Below are 18,822 nucleotides of genomic sequence, written 5' to 3'. Positions count from 1 at the left end.
AGCAGTTCCCACCTTAGTTTTTCCTTTGTGATTTTGGAGGCCCAAGATTGGGTCTCTAATACGTTTTTCTTTCATAACCAATTTTTGTCTCCATTGAATATGTATGGCTTAAAGTTGATGAAAATACATTAAATAGCCTTTAACATTATTAGAGGGGAAAAAACCTAATGAGTAACAATGGAATTTGAGATAGTTGACTTCTAGATTATCACTGTTCTATGCTGGCTGAGTGATCTCAGAAGAAATCACGTCTCTTTATTTTCTTGTTTTGGAAAACACAGGAATAGCATAAAACCTAATTTCTTGGAAAAATTACTTAATCTCACTGGATTCAGAGTTCTCAGTTATTACTTGAAGGAATTGGTATAGACGAGTTGCTGTCAATTCTGGATGCACTTTCCTGGGACATATAAGAGATATCAATGCTCAGTTATATTTACCCAAATCAATTAAACCAGTCTCTGTAGGATGTGGTCTAATCAGTGGTTCTACAACTGTAATGTGAATCAGAATCACCTGAAGAGTTTGTTAAAACACAGATTGGTAGACCTCACTCTCAGAGCTTCTGATTCAGTAGGTTTGGGAGGGTGAGGCCCGCAAAGTTGTATTATCAAGTTCTCAGGTAACACTATGCTATTGGTCTGTGGACCACACTTTGAGAATGATTGGACTAGGCATATGTGTAAATGTGTCTTTCTTTCTTTCTTTCTTTCTTTCTTTCTTTCTTTCTTTCTTTCTTTCTTTCTTTCTTTCTTTTCTTTTTCTTTTTCTTTCTTTCTTTCTTTCCTTTCTCTCTCTCTCTCTCTCTCTCTTTCTGTGTGTGTGTGTGTGTGTGTATGTGTGTGTGTGTATCTAATCAGGTGAATTCTAATCTCAAAACTCATGGTATAGAAAACACCAATAAGGTTGCTTAAGTTCTAAGATACAGAGATTTTAACATAATAAGAGTTGCTAAACATCAAGATGATTTATATAGAAAAGAGACCTGTGGACAAATATCAACTTATTGGTGACTTTTCATTAAAAACTTGTTCTTATAAAGCCTTTTACAGTATTTTTTGAAAACTTTTTTTTTTTTTTTTTTTTTTTTACTGCATATATTGTTCTTCTTTTCTCCATAGATAGTTTAGTTGATAATCAGTGTCTCATCATTTGATAAGACCAATGGAAGATTTGAATAGTAGTCAGGTGCTTTCAAATTGCTTGAAGAGAATCTTATAAATTAGTAGTTCAGAGGCAATTCTGCAATAGTTTCAATACGTGGAATTGCAATAGTGCTGTAAGTACTGATTCTTTTACATGACCATGTATAAACCAAGGAGTATTCTGTATTTTTCAGTATCAATAAAGAGCCCAATTTTTTAGATGAACTATTTAAAGGCTTTTCCTTTGGTCCCTTATATTTTCGTTCCTTTCCTAGAGGCCCTCACTCCTCAGGCCTCTCACACCTCATGCCTTCATCCCCTCTCAGTTCCTCCAGCATGAGGACTGTCTCCCATTGTAGTGATGAGCCACTTCATCCCCTCTGAGTTCCTCCAGGATAAGGACTGTCTCCCATTAGTGATGAACCAGGAAAACATCTGAATGCATGCTGTCCCCAAAATAAACAACCTTGGGCTCAGGTTTGCCAGTCATTTTCTTCAGAACTTTATAGAGGTGGATAGCATTCCCTTGGGGGTAGCAGCCAGGTATACAGAGATGGCAGTACCTGCTGCTCTTCATTATTCTCGAGTCTCTGGAAAGGCCTCTGATGTAGTAAATGAAAGAAGAAAACAAGCTTCAACACATTTGTAATCACAATGTCAAAAAGGGCTTCAAAATCATTCTCAATGACATCGTCACAGAGAAATCTATCATAATCACTGTGAGAACTGGTAATTAACATAATCTTTTTCCCAGCATTCTTTAGCTGTTGAAGCCATTTTTCTAACAGATTCAGGACAACCATGTAAATATCTGCCGGGATCTCTTTTTATTTCTGGAAAATATATACTACAGTTTTCCTTAAAAGCTGACATTTTGTAATTGTGTTGAATACCAGCAAATATATCCTTCCAAAAATAAAAGGGTTTTTGACCACTGTTTGGTTTTGTTAAATAGTCCACCACTCTGGCACATTAAAAAGTTACTGGAAGGTCAAAGTAGTTATCATAAAACAATACTCTCCTGAGTGGCAAGCAATTCCAGTGTCCAACAAGAACTGCTTCTGTTCCTTCTTGTCATATGCCTTTGCCAGCACCTCTGGAGTCAGCATATTGGTGCCATGGCTTTCGCTGAGAAGAGTGCCATTATCTACAAATTTAATGAAATTCTCGTCTTCTAAATCCAGTGCCAAACCCTTGAAACAGAAAGACCAATCCTCTGGGGTCACATTGAGCATTTCCTTATCATACCTTTTCTCCTAAACTAGAAACTGGGCAAAGTTTTGTAAATGAGCAGGGTGCTTTGGAGCAGGTTGTAGTGACACAGACTGTAGTCTGAGTTTTAGCTGGCAGAGTCACTGGTGACTGGGAGAAACAGCTGAACCATGGCTGCACGGGGAGAAATGGGGAGTGTCTCAACCTGGCAGGGTGTGAGGAGCAGACAGGTGGGACACTGCCAATCAATCCTACGATTTTTGTCCTTCATTCTATTAAAATGATGTATCACATTAATTGATTTGTGCATATTGAACCATCCTTGCATCACATAGATAAATCTCACTATGTCATGATGGATGATCTTTATAATGTATTTTTGAATTTGGTTTCCCAATATTTTCTTTAAGATTTTTGCTTCATTATTTGTCAGAGATATTGCCTGTATTTTTCTTTTATTCACATGTCTTTGTCTGGTTTTGTTATAAGGGCAATACTAGGTTCATAGATGAGTTTGGAAATATTCTCTCCTCCTCTATTTTTCAGAATAGTTCAAGCAAAATTGCTATTTATTCTTTAAATGTTTGACAGAATTCAGCATTGAAGCCATTGGGTCCCAGATTTTTTTTTTAACTTCTATTTATTTATTTATTTATTTATTTACTTACTTATTTATTACTGGGAGATTTTTTAGCATGGCTTCAATCTCATTACTTGTTATTGGTCTGTTCAGGTTTTGGATTTCTTCCTGATTCAGTCTTGGTAGTGTGTATGGGTCTAAGAAGTTGTCCATTTTTCTAGATTTTCCAATTTATGGGCACATAGTTGCTTATAGTAGCCATTAATGATCCTTTGAATTTCTTCAGTACCAGTTGTAATGTCTTCTTTTTCATTTCCGATTTTACTTATTTGTATCCTCTCTCAGTCCGGGTAAAAGTTTGTCAATTTTGTTTAAATTTCAAACAAGCAACTTCTTGTTTTATTGATCTCTTGTATTGTTATTTTTAATTTCAATTTTATTTCTCCACTTATTATTTCTTTTGCACTACTAATTTTGGGTTTGGTTTGCTCTTGCTTTTATAGTTCTTTAACATGCATCACTACATTTTCTATTTGAAGCTTTCCTTTGTGTTTGATGTAGGCACTTCTATCTATAAACTTCGCTCTTAGTACTGCTTTTGCTGTATATCATAGGTGTTGGTGTGTTTTCTTTCCATTATCATCTGTATCAATAATTTTTAAAAGTTTTTTTCTTAATTTTTTTATTGGCCCCCTGGTCATTCCAGGAGCATATTGTTCAATTTCCATATATTTGTATAATTTCCAAAATTTCTCTTCTAATTGATTTTTGGTTCTATTCCAATGTGGTCAGAGAAGATGCTTGATATTATTTCAATATTTTGAATGTTTTCACACTTGTTTTATGACCTAACATATGGTCTATCCTTGAGAATAATCCATGTGCTGAGAAGAATAATGTGTATTCTGCATTCATTGGATGAAATGTTCTGTAAATACCTATTGATTTATTTGATCTATAATGACAATTAAATCCCATGTTTTCCTGTTGATTTTCTGTCAGGATGATCTGTCTATTGGTGAAAGTGGGGTGTTGAAGTATCCAGCTATTGAAGACCCCAGAGATTGGAGTCCATCTCTCCCTTTAGCTCTAATAATATTTTTTGTGTATATTTGTGCGTTCCAATATCAGGTACATATATATTTAAAATTGTTATATATTCTTGCTGCATTGACACCTTTATCATTATATAGTGTCCTTCTTTATTTCTTTTTATAGTTTTAATCTTGAAATCTGTTTTGTCTGATATAAGTTTAGGTACTGCAGCCCTTTTTTGGTTTCCAATGACATGGAATAGCTATTTCAATTTTTTAAATTTTCAATCTCGGTGTTTTTTTAATAGGTGAAGTATGTTTCTCGTAGGTAATAAATCAATGGGTGTTGCCTTTTTACCTATTCAGCAATTCTGTGTTCATTTGCATTCAGTGATATTATTGAAAAGTAAGAACTTACCCTGCCATTTTATTATTTGCTTTCTGCTTGTTTTGTGGTCTTCTCTTTTTTATTTCTTTCCTGCCTTTCTTTTAGTGAGGTGATTTTCTCTGGTGATATGATTTAATTTCTTCCTTTTTATTTTTGATGTATTTATTGTATTTTCTTGGTTTGATGTTACCAGGAGCCTTGCTATAATTAATATCTTATAAGCTATTATTTTAAGGTAAAAACAACACTTTTTGCATGAATAAACCACAAACAAACAAAAATAAAATTAATAAACACTCTATGCCTTAACTTCATCCTGTCACTTTGTAACTTTTTGTTGTTGCAATTTATATCTTATTGTGCTACTGTGTCTTGAAAAGTTGCTGAAGTTACTACTTTTTATTGGTTCATTATTTAGTCTTTCTACTTAAAAGTAGTTTACACACCACACTTATGGTGTTATATTTTGTGTTTTTCTGTGTACCTTCTATTACCAGTGATCTTTTTACCTTCAAATGATTTCTTATTGCTCATTAACATTCTTTTCTTCCTGAATTATGTACTCCATTTAGTATTACTTGTAGGACATATCTTGTGTTGATAAAAATGCCTCAGTTTTGTTTGTCTGGGGAAGTCTTTATTTCTCTTTAATGTTTGAAGGATAATTTCACCAGATATACTACTCTAGGGTGAAAGATTTTCCTTCAGCATTTTTAATATTTCATGCCACTCTCTCATAGCCTGTAAGGTTTCTAAAAAGGTCTGCTACCAGACATATTGATGTACCATTGTGTGTGTGTGTGTGTGTGTGTGTGTGTGTGTTTTCATGCTTCTTTTAGAATCCTTTCTCTATACTTGACCTTTGGGAGTTGTGTTATTACATGCCTTGAGGAAGTCTTCTTTAGGTTAAATCTGCATGGTGTTCCATAACCTTCTTGTACTTGAATATTACTACATTTCTCTAGGTTTGGAAAGGTCTCTGCTTTTATCATTTTGAATAAACTTTCTACTTCTATCTCTTTCTGTGCCTCACTTTCAAGGCCAATAACTCAGAGATTTGCCCTTTTGAGGATCTTTTCCAGATCCCCCTGGTGTGCCTCACTGTTTTTTATTCTTTTCTTTTTTGTGTGTCTCCTCTGACTGTGTATTATCAAATTGCCTGTCTTCGTGCTCACTAATTCTTCTCTTGACAATTTTGCTATTAGAAGCCTCTGATGGACCTAAGAAATAACACTACGCATATACAACCATCAGGTATTTGAGAAACCTGACAAAAAAAAAAAAAAAGCAATATGGGAACAATTCTGTATTTAATTAATGGTGCTGGGAAAACTGGCTAGCCATATGTAGAAAGCTGAAATTGGACCTTTTCCTTACACCTTATACAAAAATTAGCCCAAGATGGATTAAAGACTTAAATGTAAAACCCAAAACCACAAAAACCCTAGAAGAAAACCTGGGCAATATCATTCATGACATTGGCATGGGCAAAGACTTTATGACTAAAACACCAAAAGCAATGGCAACAAAAGCCAAAATTGACAAATGTGATCTAATCAAACTAAAGAGTTTCTGCACAGCAAAAGAAGTTATCATCAGAATAAACAGGCAACCTACAGATTGGGAGAAAATTTTTGCAACCTACCCATCTGACAAAGGGCTAATATCCAGAATCTACAAGAAACTTGAACAAATTTACAAGAAAAAAACAACCCCATCAAAAAGCGGATGAAGGATGTGAATGGACTCTTCTCAAAAGAAGACATTTATGCGGTCAACAAACATATGAAAAAGAGCTCATAATCACTGGTCATTAGAAAAATGCAAATCAAAACCACAATGAGATACCATGTCATGCCAGTTAGAACGGCAATCATTAACAAGTTAAGAGGGATGGGTGCAGTGGCTCACGCCTATAATCCCACCACTTTGGGAGTCCAAGGTGGGTGGATCACAAGGTCAAGAGATCAAGACCATCCTGGCCAACATGGTGAAACCCTGTCTCTACTAAAAACACAAAAATTAGCTGGGCGTGGTTGTACGTGTCTGTAGTCCAAGCTACTCGGGAGGCTAAGGGAGGAGAATCACTTGTACCCAGGAGGTGGAGGTTGCAGTGAGCTGGGATCACACCACTGCACTCCAGCAGGGCAACAGAGTGAGACTCTGTCCCCCCCCCCCCAAAAAAAATAATAAAATCGGGAAACAACAGATGCTGGTGAGGCTGTGGAGAAATAGGAACGCTTTTACACTGATGGTGGGAAAGTAAATTAGTTCAACTATTGTGGAAGACAGTGTGGTGATTCCTCAAAGATCTAGAACCAGAAATGCCATTTGACCCGGCAATCCTGTTACTGGATCTATATCCAAAGGATTATAAATCATTCCACTATAAAGACACACGCACATCTATGTTTATTGCCATACTATTTACAATAGCAAAGACTTATAACCAACCCAAATGCCCATCAATGATAGACTGGATAAAGAAAATGTGGCACATAAATACCATGGAATACTATGAAGTCATAAAAAAGAATGAGTTCAAACCTTTGCATGGACATGGATGAAGCTGGAAACCATTATTCTCAGAAAACTAACACAGGAACAGAAAACCAAACACTGCATGTTCTCACTCATAAGTGGGAGTTGAACAATGAGAACACATGGACACAGGGAGGGGAGCATCACACACCGGGGCTTGTCAGGGGGTGGGAGGCAAGGGGAGGGAGAGCATTAGGACAAATACCTAATGCATGCGGGGCTTAAAACCTAAATGACGGGTAGATAGGTGAAGCAAACCACCATGGCACATATATACCTATGTAACAATTCTGCACGTTCTGCACATGTATCCCAGAACTTAAAGGAAAATATTTTTTAAAAGCCTCTGATGCATCCTGCAGTATGCCAACTACATTTTTTAACTCCAGAATTTCTGCTTGACTCTTTTTAATTATTTCAATCTCTTTGTTAAATGTATCTGAAAAAATTCTGAATTCATTCTATGTGTTATCACGAATTTTTTTGAGTTTCCTCAAGACAGCTACTTTGAATGTTCTGTCTGAAATTTCACGTATCTATGTTTCCCCAGAATTTATCCCTGGTGCCTTATTTAGTTCACTTTTTGAGGTTATGTTTCCCTGGATTGTTTTGGATGTATGTATTTATTGTAATCTTCATAGTCTGGGCTTGTTTGTACCTGTCCTTGTGAACGCTCTCCAGGTATTCAAAGAACCTTGAATGTTGTATTCTAGGCTGTATCTGTTTTTATGGGGAGCCAAAACCTAGTAATGCTGTTGTTCTTACAGGCCCATAGAGGTAGAAGGTCTGGAAGAATTCTCTGAATAACAAGGCAGAGACTCTTGTTCTTTTCCCTTACTTTCTCCAACACAAAGAGTCTTTCTCTCTCTTTTCTGAGCCACCTGGAGGTGGAGATGAAGTGACACAAGCACCCCTGTTGTCACCACCCACAGGACTGTGCTAGGTCAGACGTGAAACCAGCAAAGCACTGAATCTCGCCCAACCACTTCCTTGGTATCACCTAAGTTTACTCAAAGCACTGAGGCTCTAGAATCAACAGGTGCAAAAGCCACCCAGACCTATGTCCTTTCCTTCAGGGTAGTGAGTTTTCGTAGGCTGTGGGTGGGTCCAGAGGAGCCATCTGAGAGCCAGAGACTACAGTCAAAAACCTTAGATATTTACATGGTATTCTATTGTACTGGAGCTGAGCTGGAACTCAAATCATAAGACACAGCCTTTCTCACTCTTTCCTCCTTTTTTTTTTTAAAGGCAGAGGACCCTCATTTTATGGCCACTGCCACCTCAGGCCCATGGTTAGTACTGTCAGACTACTACCACCAATGATTCCTTAAGGCCCAAGGGCTCTTCAGTCAGCTTGTGGTGAAGTGAATGCTGTCTGGCCTACGAGTCACCCTTCAGAGGACTGGGTCCCCTCTGGCCCAGGAAATGTCCAGAAATGCTGTCTAAAGAGCCAAATCCTGGAATTGAAGAACCCAAGATCCCACTTTGTGCTCTACCCGCCTGTGACCGAGCTGGTACCTAAGGTGCAAGACAAAGTCCTCATTAGTTTTCCTTTTTTTACTTTTCTGAAACTTAAGGATTCTCATCCAATAGCCACCACAGCTAGGATGCGTCTCATCGGAAGCTAGTAATTCTGAGTCTCACCTATAGCCCTCAACGTAGTACATGAGTATTGCTGCTGGTTATTTAGCGCCCAAGTGTTCTTCAGTTAGCAGATGATGAATCTTGCCAGGACTGGGTTCTTTGCTTCAAGGCATCATGTTTTATTTTCTGGCCCAGGGTGTGAATAGAAATGTCTAGGAGCTACGGCCTGAAAAGGGGGCCTCACAAAACTGAGCAGTGCTCTATTCTGCTGTGGCTGAGTGGGCATCCAAGATGCAAGACAACGTCCTCCCCACTCTTCCCTCTTGTCTACTCAAATAGAAAGGGCCTCTTTTGGAGCTAGGAGCTATGCAGCCTGGGGTTAGGGGAAGAATTATGCCAATACTCCCGTGGATGCCCCAGTTGGTGTCTCAGTATGTCACATGCCTTCCCAATCCACTGTCTCAGGGCCCAGTTCAGCCCTAGGTTTCGCCTAGGTGTTGTAGTTCTTGTGACTTTAACTGCCTTTTAAGTTTATTTGGGTCCCCAGAGCCCTGTTACATGTGGTGGTGATTCTTGCAGGAAATCAAATTCTGACCACTGGGATCAGTGATTGCCCTCTGGCTAGGACTGGTTTAAATGCCTTCTCTGTGAGTAGGCATCAGCTGAATTTGGTTTGGCTTTCCTTTCTGCTCTAATAGGACAGCGCTGAGTTCATTATCTAGTAATTGCTGTGACTTCCCTCCCCCAGCACCCACAGATGCTCTTCACAGCATGCCACTGCTAATGGGGGATGGAGGATGAATGGTGCCAGGGCTTCAAGCCTTTTTTTAAACCCCTTTAGTGCCTTTCTCAGTAATATGATATTACAACCAGGTACTGTGAGTGTTCACTGTATTTCTGTTCTTACAAAGGTGCTTTTGTGTGTAGATAGTTGTTAAATGGTATGCTTGTCGGGGGGGATGATTAGTGGAGCCTTGTATTCCTCCATTTTGCTCCATCCCCTCCTTTTTCTGTTGTTTTGAGTAAGGAACCCCATATTTTCCTTTGGCGCTGAGCCATAAAAATTATGTAGCCAATCCTGAACACAGTTCCTGGGATATAGTAGCATTCAATAATTTGTAGCATTATATATATATATATACACACACACACACACACACACACTAAGAGTAGATAAATAATAAAAGTTTTTTTTAAGTTTTAAAAGAACTAATAACCAATTTTATTTCATCCAAGCTATAATTTATATAAAGATAGAATAATGTTGGTAATAATGGTATGTATGATGAAAATTATGGAAACATAAATATGTATTCATAGGAAAAGATTGATATGAAACAAAAACACAGTGGTTGTGTAAAGTCATTTTTATTGTGCACAATTATTTTCCCTATTTTAAAAATGGTATGCCATATTTCTGTTTTATGGGACTGAAAATTCTCACTAATTAAGTAAATATTGACCAAGCACAGTCATTTTATACATAGCTTCACCTGATAGAAAAGGGCTAACTTAGTACCTGCAATGACATCAAGAAATTATGATGTTAAGAAATCAAAGCAAATTAGTTTCTTACCACTTGTTTGGGCTACTTATAAATCATATATTTTTTTATTTCAGAACAATTTAATAGAGATTTAAATATTTAGCAGTTCAAATGTTTCTCAATATGAAGAGATTTAGAAATAAAGAAACAAGGTCTGTCCACTTTGATAGATGTTCTACGAAGTGGTAAAATGCATAAACCTAAACCTTGGACTTGCCAAAACTTGCCTCTTGAGGTAAAAGTGGAAAATTGAAATCTGTGATTTAATGTTGTATTCCATTTAGGCTGAGATAAAAATCAAATTGAAGTAAAAGTGGAATGACATTGACAGTATAAAACTGTGCATTCATATTTCGCTCATTTTCTGCATTTGTTTCCCAAAGTCAAACTGGAAGAAAGCTTTTTGCAACATTGCTCAAATTTTCTCTCAGATTTCAAGCCATTCCAAGTATATTAAGGCCCTTAAATGCTTGCTGAATTTAAAAAGTGGTTGCATGTATGATGACAAAATGCCTGTGCTTTAAAGTCATCTCTGGGTTCTAATTTCCACTCAAATCATTGTAGGAAAAATTAAATGGAGGTTAGGCGCAGTGGCTTACACCTGTAATCCCAGCACTTTGGGAGGCCGAGGCGGGTGGATTACGAGGTCAGGAATTCGAGACCAGCCTGACCAACATGGTGAAACCCCGTCTCTACTAAAAATACAAAAATTAGCCAGGAGTGGTGGTGCATACCTATAATCTCAGCTACTCAGGAGGCTGAGGCAGGAGAATCGCCTGAACCCGGGAGGAGGAGGTTGCAGTGAGCCAAGATCACACCACTGCACTCCAGCCTGGGCGACAGAGTGAGACTTTGTCTCAAAAAAATAAAAATAAAAATAAAAAATTAAATGGAATAATGCTAATAGAACTGTTAGTACAGTGCCTGGTCCACTGTTGATGTAACAATAGATGCAGATGTAGATAAATAAAAATAAATAAATATTCCTATACAGAAATGTTCAAGTTCTTCTACTTCTTGCATAAATTCACTGGAAATTTTCTTTAATAGGTTTACTGTTTATTCGGATCCAGTTAGCTATTAAGTAAAATAATTAACTCAGCAATCGTACCTTATGGCAAATTGTACTGTATATGTCATACAAAAAAACATAGTTTATTATGTATTCTGCTGTTACCAATTTTATATTACACACATAAGAATTATATTTAAAAGAAAATCCTACTTTGTAAGCTCATTAATATTAGTAGATGGTTTAATGAATTATGTTTTTAATGCATTTAAACTTACTTTAGGTAATATTCCATTTTTAAAAATAATATTAATGTATTTTCATGCCTTATATGATGAGGCTAGCAATAAGGCAAAATATGTCTCTTAACTTAAGAAATGGATGTTGTACTTTTACTTCTAAATGCCAAATTAGTAAATTATCCTAAGCTTACAGTAAGAGGTTGTATTCATAGGCAATATTATCTTACCATTTCAGTCTCAATTTCTTAGAATTCTCACCTGTAATGACTCCGTTCATGACTGGATTTTCCCTTTTCTGAATACTGATAATGATCATCTATTTTATACAAAGTGAATTCAGAGTTATAAACTGCTGTTAATTCAAAGCAAGGCCCTATTCATGGTAGATGCACTAAGCAGTATATATTGTACAAATAGGTATTGTCATCTGTCCGAAGACAGCATTCCCAATAATGTCAATTTTATTGATATTATTTCCTCCTAGGAGCTTAAATTCTAACCATTAAAAATCACTTCTGGGTTTCAGATACTAAAAATGGAAAACAAACGGAGTTATCTTTAAAAGATTAATGTTGAATACTGTTCATATATAAGAGGAGAGGAAAAATTCTGAAGTCCCTTACACTAGCATGGTGTCCTTAATGGGATTAGCAATATTTTCCTATTGGTAAACACAGAAAGAACCAGGTTCCGAGAGGCTGGGATGCAGAATCTCAGAATAGTTTTGAATGCTGAATTATGCTTTTATAAACTTGTGGAAAAAAAAGAAGTTTTCTGATTAAAATATTTCTGTAAAATGAGCTAATAACTAGTCTTATATACACCTGTGACTTCAAGTCTTACTGTCAGAATGATGCAGTGATTTATAACCTATGACTCCCTGTTAGCAGTAAAGCTAAATTTACAGCCCTGCATTAATCATTTTGTTTCAACAGGCAAAAACACTCTTTAAGGTTGACTCTGTGAAACTAAGGAGACAAAGTATAAGTCAAAGGCATGCAAACTAAATGAATACAGCATAAAGTCCAAGGTAGAATATCATTTTTTTTTTTGGTGGGGGAAGAGAAATAACGGCCAGGACGTAATTACCCTAGGCCTATTTCTCAGACTTCACATATTCTCCAGCAGTTTAGGATGCAGTATAATGGTATAATCAGAAAATTCACCAACCACCAGAGAATTTTAGCTTAAGAGGAAATTTCCGTGTTATCTATTTTTATATAGCAAGGATATTAACCCTTTATGTGGCCTATATGTTGGAATTATTTTCCTGACTTGTCATTTCTTTTAACACTATTATAATGTATGTATATATTATATATATACTATTATATATAATATAAATATGTGCCTTCCCATGTGTACACCCACAGGGCCCTGGGTGTGTATATATATGTATATAATATAATATCTATTATAATATATAATATATAATAGTATATATACACACACACTCTATATATAGTATATATAATATACTATATATAGTACATATTATATAGTATATATGATATAATATATTATAGTATTATAATATAATATATCATACTATAATATAATATACTATAGTATACTATAATATAATATACTATATAGTATATATACACTTGGTATATATAACTATATTTTATATATAATATAGTATATATAATATACTATATATAATGTGTGTATAAATATATGTGTGTGTATATATGTGTATATGGGTATACTTATATTTTTGTGAAAGAAAATACAATTTTACATTCTCAAATATTTGTTTTTTACTTTAAAGCTTCTGAATTTCACATGACACTTAGAAATGCCTTCTTGTGGGTAAAACTAAAACATTCCCACACATTTTTGTTTACAAGTTTTGCTTATACATCGAGAGCCTAAATATCCTGAAATGTATTCTTATTTCAAAGTTAACAGTTTTAACTAATTTATTTTCAAATAGCTAATTGTGTTTAAAATATATATTGAAAAATGCATCCTTTCATTACTAATTTGAAATGCCAATTTTTTTATTTGCTATGGGAATTAACCTTGTTTTGTGTTTCTCTTTTATTCCATTGACGTGTATGTCTATTCCTCTTTTAGTACCGAATACTGTAACTGTTGTACGTTTACATTATGTTATATGACTGCTAGGGCAAGACCTATGTCCTCATTATTCTAATTATTTTTAAATGACTAATCTTACGCAATTTTTCTTTCAAGTAAAATCTAGAATTAATTTATCAAGTTCTGAAAAAAAAATCCCACTAGATTTGCACTGAAGTTCAATTTATGAATCAATTTGAAGAAACTTTTATTTTGCAATATTGAGTTATTACATTCAAAAAGCACTTTTGACATCTAAAGTCAGCTATTGCAAGTGGTCCTGAGTTCATTTTTGTCTGCTCTCCTTAAAATGATCTAGTGCCATAGTGCTACTAGCATGACTTGGATGTTTGTTGCCTCCAAATTTTATGTTAAAATGTAATCCCCAGTGTTGGAGGTGGGCCCTGGTGAGAGGTGTTTAGATCATGGGAGTGGATCCCTCATGAATGGCTTAGCACCATTTTTTCTGTAATTAGTGAGTTCTCATTATGAGTTCACACAAGATCTGGTTCTGTAAAAATGTGTAGTACCTCTCCCTTCTCTCTCTTGCTCCTGCTCTCACCATGTGATTAATTTGCTCCCCCTTCATCTTCTGCCATGATTAAGAGCTTCCTGAGGCCTCTCCAGAAACTGAGCAGATGCTGGCACCATGCTTCCATAAAGCCTGCAGAACCTTGTACCATTTAAACCTCTATTTTATATAAATTACTCAGTCTCAGGTATTTCTTAATAGCAATACAAAAATGGTCTAATGCAGATAATTGATAACAAGGAGTGAAGTGTTGCTATAAAGATACCTGAAAATGTGGAAGCAATTTAGAAATGGGTAATGAGCAGAGGTTGAAAGAGTTCAAAAAGCCCAGAAGACAGGAAGAGAAGGGAAAGTTTGAAACTTCTTAGGGTCTTGTTAAGTGGTTGTGACAAAAATGTTGATAGAAATATGGACACTGAAGTTCAGGATAAGTGCTTAGATGAAGATAAGTAACTTTTGGAGAATTCAAGTAAAGTTTACCTAGGTTACATCCTAGCAAAGAGCTTGGCTGCATTTTGTTCACATCCTAGTTTTGTGTAAGGTTTAACGTAAGAGTGATGACTTACAGTATCTGGTAAAAGAAATTTCTAAACAGCAAGACATGCAAGAGTGTCATGGCAGCTTTTAATAACCTTTCATCAGATATGAGAGCAAATAAATGACTTAACATTGGAACTTATATTTAAAAGGGAAGCGGAGCATAAAAATTGGGAAAATTCACAACATGGACACATTGTAGAGAAGAAAATTCAATTTTAAGTGGAAGAATTTAAAAGGGCTATGAACCTTTCATAATATTGACATGACGAAAAGGGAGCCAAGTGCTGATACCCAAGTCAAGGAGAAAAATGCCCTGAGGCATTTCAGAGATCTACTAGGCCACCACTCTCATCATAGGTTCAGAGGCCAAAGAGGAACAAATGATTTCAGGGGCCAAGCCCAGGGTGCTACTTCTCTGCTCAGCCTCAAGACACCACACCCTGCATTTCAGCTACTCTAACTCTATCTGTGGGTCAAGGAGCCCTAGAAACAGCTTGGGCTGCCACTATAGAAAGTGCAAGACACTGTTAGCCTTGGTGGTTTCTATGTGGTGTTAAATCTGCAGGCAAACAGAATACAAGCATGGAAGGGGCTTGGCAACTTCCTCCTATATTTCAGAGAACGTATAAGAAAGCCTGGTTATCCAGGCAGAATCCTGCCACAGGGGTGGAGCCTTCACAGAAAGACTCAACTTGGGCAGTGCAGAGGGGAAATGTGGGGTTGGAGCCCCTATGCAGGGTCCACACCAGGGCACTGCCTGGTGGAGCTGTAGGAATGGGGCTGCCACCCTCCAGACCTCAGAATGGCAGATATATCATCAACTTGCAAAGTCCGTGTGGAAGAGCCACAGGGGTGGAGCTGCCCAAGGCCATTGGAGCCCACCTCTTGCATCAGAGTGCCCAGGATATAGGACATGGAGTCAATAATTATTTTTAAGCATTAATGTTTAGTGCCTGCTCTGCTGTGTTTCAGACTTTTGTGGGGCCCATAGTTCATTTTTTGGTCAATTTCTTCTGGAATGCTAAAGTTTACCCAATGCCTGTACCACCATTGTACCTTGGGAGTAAATAACTTGTTTTGATTATACAGGTCCATAGGTCGAAGGAGATCAGTCCCATATGAGATGAGGACTTTAAACATGATGTTGGAATGATTTAAGATGGGGGGGGGTGGCGATTGGAAATTGGCAGGAGATCATTTTATCCTGCAATGTGAGAAGAACATGGATTTAGGAGGCCAGGGTTGGAACAATATGGTATGAATATTTGTCCGTTCCAAATCTCACAGTGAAATGTAATCCCTAGTGTTGAAGAGGGGGCCTGGTGGGAGGTGTTTTTATCATGGGGGAAGATTCCTTAAGAATGGCTTAGCACCATTCCCTTGGTGATGACTGAATTCTCACTTTGACGTTTCATGAGATCTGGTTGTTTCAAAGTATGTGGCATTTTTACACTCTCTCTTTTGCTCCAGCTCTTGCTAGGTGACTCTCTACTCCCCATTCACATCTAGCCATGGTTGTAAGATTATGGAGGCCCCCACCAGAAGCAGATGCTGGCATCACACTTGCTATATACCCTGCAGAACCATGAGCCAATTAAATCTGTTTTTCATTATAAATAACACAGTCTCAGGCATTTCTTTATAGCAAAACAAAATATGGCCTAATACACCTGGTGACATAAATTAAGAGCTTTCTTTTTTCTTTTTTTTTTTTTTTTTTCTGTGCTCTGAAACAGTTAAAATAACAGTAATTTTCTATTCCTTGAAAGTTTCTATTCCTTGAAGTCAATTGGAAAATCATTGCTTCTATTTTCTTTTGTGAAGTAAAATTTTATAATCTTATATTCTTCTACAATTTCAGCTAATTTGGGTTTTATTATTTTTACCTCTCATCGAATGGATTTTTTGATACAATTTATTGTTTTAAATTTTAGTTAATTAAGATTTGTAAATTTCTTGATATAGCATTTTATATTGTAGTCTTGGTTTTTTTTTTTTTTAATGAGATAAAAGCATACAAATTTTATTAGTTTAACATGTACATAGGAATATTCACAAAAAATGTGAAGCTCGAAGTGGTCAAAGCAAGATGCTTTCATACTATTTAGACAAGGAATGATACATTTGAGAAGAACTGACAGGACAAGGATGATATGGGTAGAGACAGTAAATTTCTAGAGAAGTCACTGGGAGATATATGTGGTGTGGTGGGGTATAAAACTAGTGGAAAATAAAGATTACTTCAGTAAGTATATTTATTCAGGCCCATTGCAGCCCCAATTTCCCAGTATCTGGTGATAAGGGCTATTTTCTCACTGGTATGGGGAGGGTATCCCTCCCAGATGAAGGATTTTTTAAGGTTTGCTGAGTCTAGGAAGAGACAGGTCATCTAGCCCTTTCTAAAGTTTCTTCAGTGTTTTTCAACTCAAAATAATCAATATACCAATTTGGTATACTTGGGAATGGCACACTCTTCACTTCTTCAAAAGTCTTCCTTGACTGTTCAATTTTATCCAGTACAAGTTTTGTTTTGATGCAATAAATGTCTTAGAAAGTGTCACTTCCTGTTGTGCAAGTGAGGAAAACAGGACTGAAAGAGAAGTGACTAGGCACAAAATTCACGAGTACCTAGAGCTGATGTTGGCGAGATTCCTGAGTTCTATACGAATTCCTCCATGCTGCATTGATAAGAGAAGTTGAAACTAACTAGCATGGTTTACTATACTGACAGCCTTACTTACTTGTGGGCTTCTCTATGGCTTCTTCACCTACAAAATGAAACCATAATACTACAAAACTATGGGGTAGCTGTGAGGGTTAAATGAGTTAGTAAATGAAAAGTGGCAGTTTCTGGCACACTAGAGCCTGCTATTCCTTTTATTATTATTATTATTATACTTTATGTTCTAGGGTACATGTGCACAACGTGCAGCTTTATTCCATATGTATACATGTGCCATGTTGGTGTGCTGCACCCATTAACTCATCATTTACATTAGGTATATCTCCTAATGCTATCCCTCCCCCCTTCCCCCACCCACAACAGGCCCCGGTGTGTGATGTTCCCCTTCCAGTGTCCAAGCGTTCTCATTGTTCAATTCCCACCTATGAGTGAGAACAAGTGGTGTTTGGTTTTCTGTTCTTGTGATAGTTTGCTAAGAATGATGGTTTCCAGCTGCATCCATGTCCCTAAAAAGGACACAAACTCATCCTTTCTTTATGGCTGCATAGTATTCCATGAAGTGTATGTGCCACATTTTCTTAGTCCAGTCTGTCACTGATGGACATTTGGGTTGGCTCCAAGTCTTTGCTAGTGTGAATAGTGCCACAATAAACATACGTGTGCATATGTCTTTATAGCAGCATGATTTATAATCCTTTGGGTATATACCCAGTAATGGGATGGCTGGGTCAAATGGTATTTCTAGTTTTAGATCCTTGGGGAATCACCACACTGTCTACCACAATGGTTAAACTAGTATACAGTCCCACTAACAGTGTAAAAGTGTTCCTATTTCTCCACATCCTCTCCAGCACCTGTTGTTTCCTGACTTTTTAATGATTGCCATTCTAACTGGTGTGAGATGGTATCTCATTGTGGTTTTGATTTGCATTTCTCTGATGACTAGTGATGATGAGAACTTTTTCATGTGTCTGTTGGCTGCATAAATGTCTTCTTTTGAGAAGTATCTGTTCATATCCTTTGCCCACTTTTTGATAGGGTTTTTTTTTTTTCTTGTAAATTAGTTTTAGTTCTTTGTAGGTTCTGGATATTAGCCCTTTGTCAGATGAGTAGATTGCAAAAATTTTCTCCCATTCTGTAGATTGCCTGTTCACTCTGATGGTAGTTTCTCTTGCTGTGCAGAAGCTCTTTAGTTTAATTAGATCCTATTTCCCAATTTTGGCTTTTGTTGCCATTGCTTTTGGTGTTTTAGACATGAAGTCCTTGTCCATGCCTATGTCCTGAATGGTATTGCTTAGGTTTTCTTTGAGGCATTTTATGGTTTTAGGTCTAACATTTAAGTCTCTAATTCATCTTGAATTAATTTTTGTATAAGGAGTAAGGAATGGATACAATTTCAGCTTTCTACTTATGGCTAGCCAGTTTTCCCAGCACCGTTTATTAAATAAGGAATCCTTTCCCCGTTTCTTGTTTTTGTCAGGTTTGTCAAAGATCAGATAGTTGTAGATGTGTGGAATTATTTCTGAGGGCTCTGTTCTGTTCCATTAGTCTATATCTCTGTTTTTGTACCAGTACCATGCTGTTTTGGTTACTGTAGCCTTGTAGTATAGTTTGAAGTCAGGTAGCATGATGCTGCCAGCTTTGTTCTTTTGACTTAGGAGTGTCTTGGCAATGCAGGCACTTTTTTGGTTCCATATG

At 36.6% G+C, this 18,822-nt stretch overlaps 1 pseudogene; it reads right to left on the bottom strand.

Moving 5' to 3' along the window:
- Nucleotides 1-1,126: 1,126 nt before the first annotated feature.
- Nucleotides 1,127-18,822, bottom strand: part of LOC103232955 (5'-nucleotidase domain-containing protein 1-like) — a 37,955-nt pseudogene continuing 20,259 nt past the window's right edge.

The sequence above is a fragment of the Chlorocebus sabaeus genome, chromosome X (genome assembly GCF_047675955.1).
Source record: "Chlorocebus sabaeus isolate Y175 chromosome X, mChlSab1.0.hap1, whole genome shotgun sequence".
Classification (NCBI taxonomy): domain Eukaryota; kingdom Metazoa; phylum Chordata; class Mammalia; order Primates; family Cercopithecidae; genus Chlorocebus; species Chlorocebus sabaeus.
The sequence above is the reverse complement of the archived record's forward strand: the minus strand, read 5'-3'. Positions and strand labels throughout refer to the sequence as shown.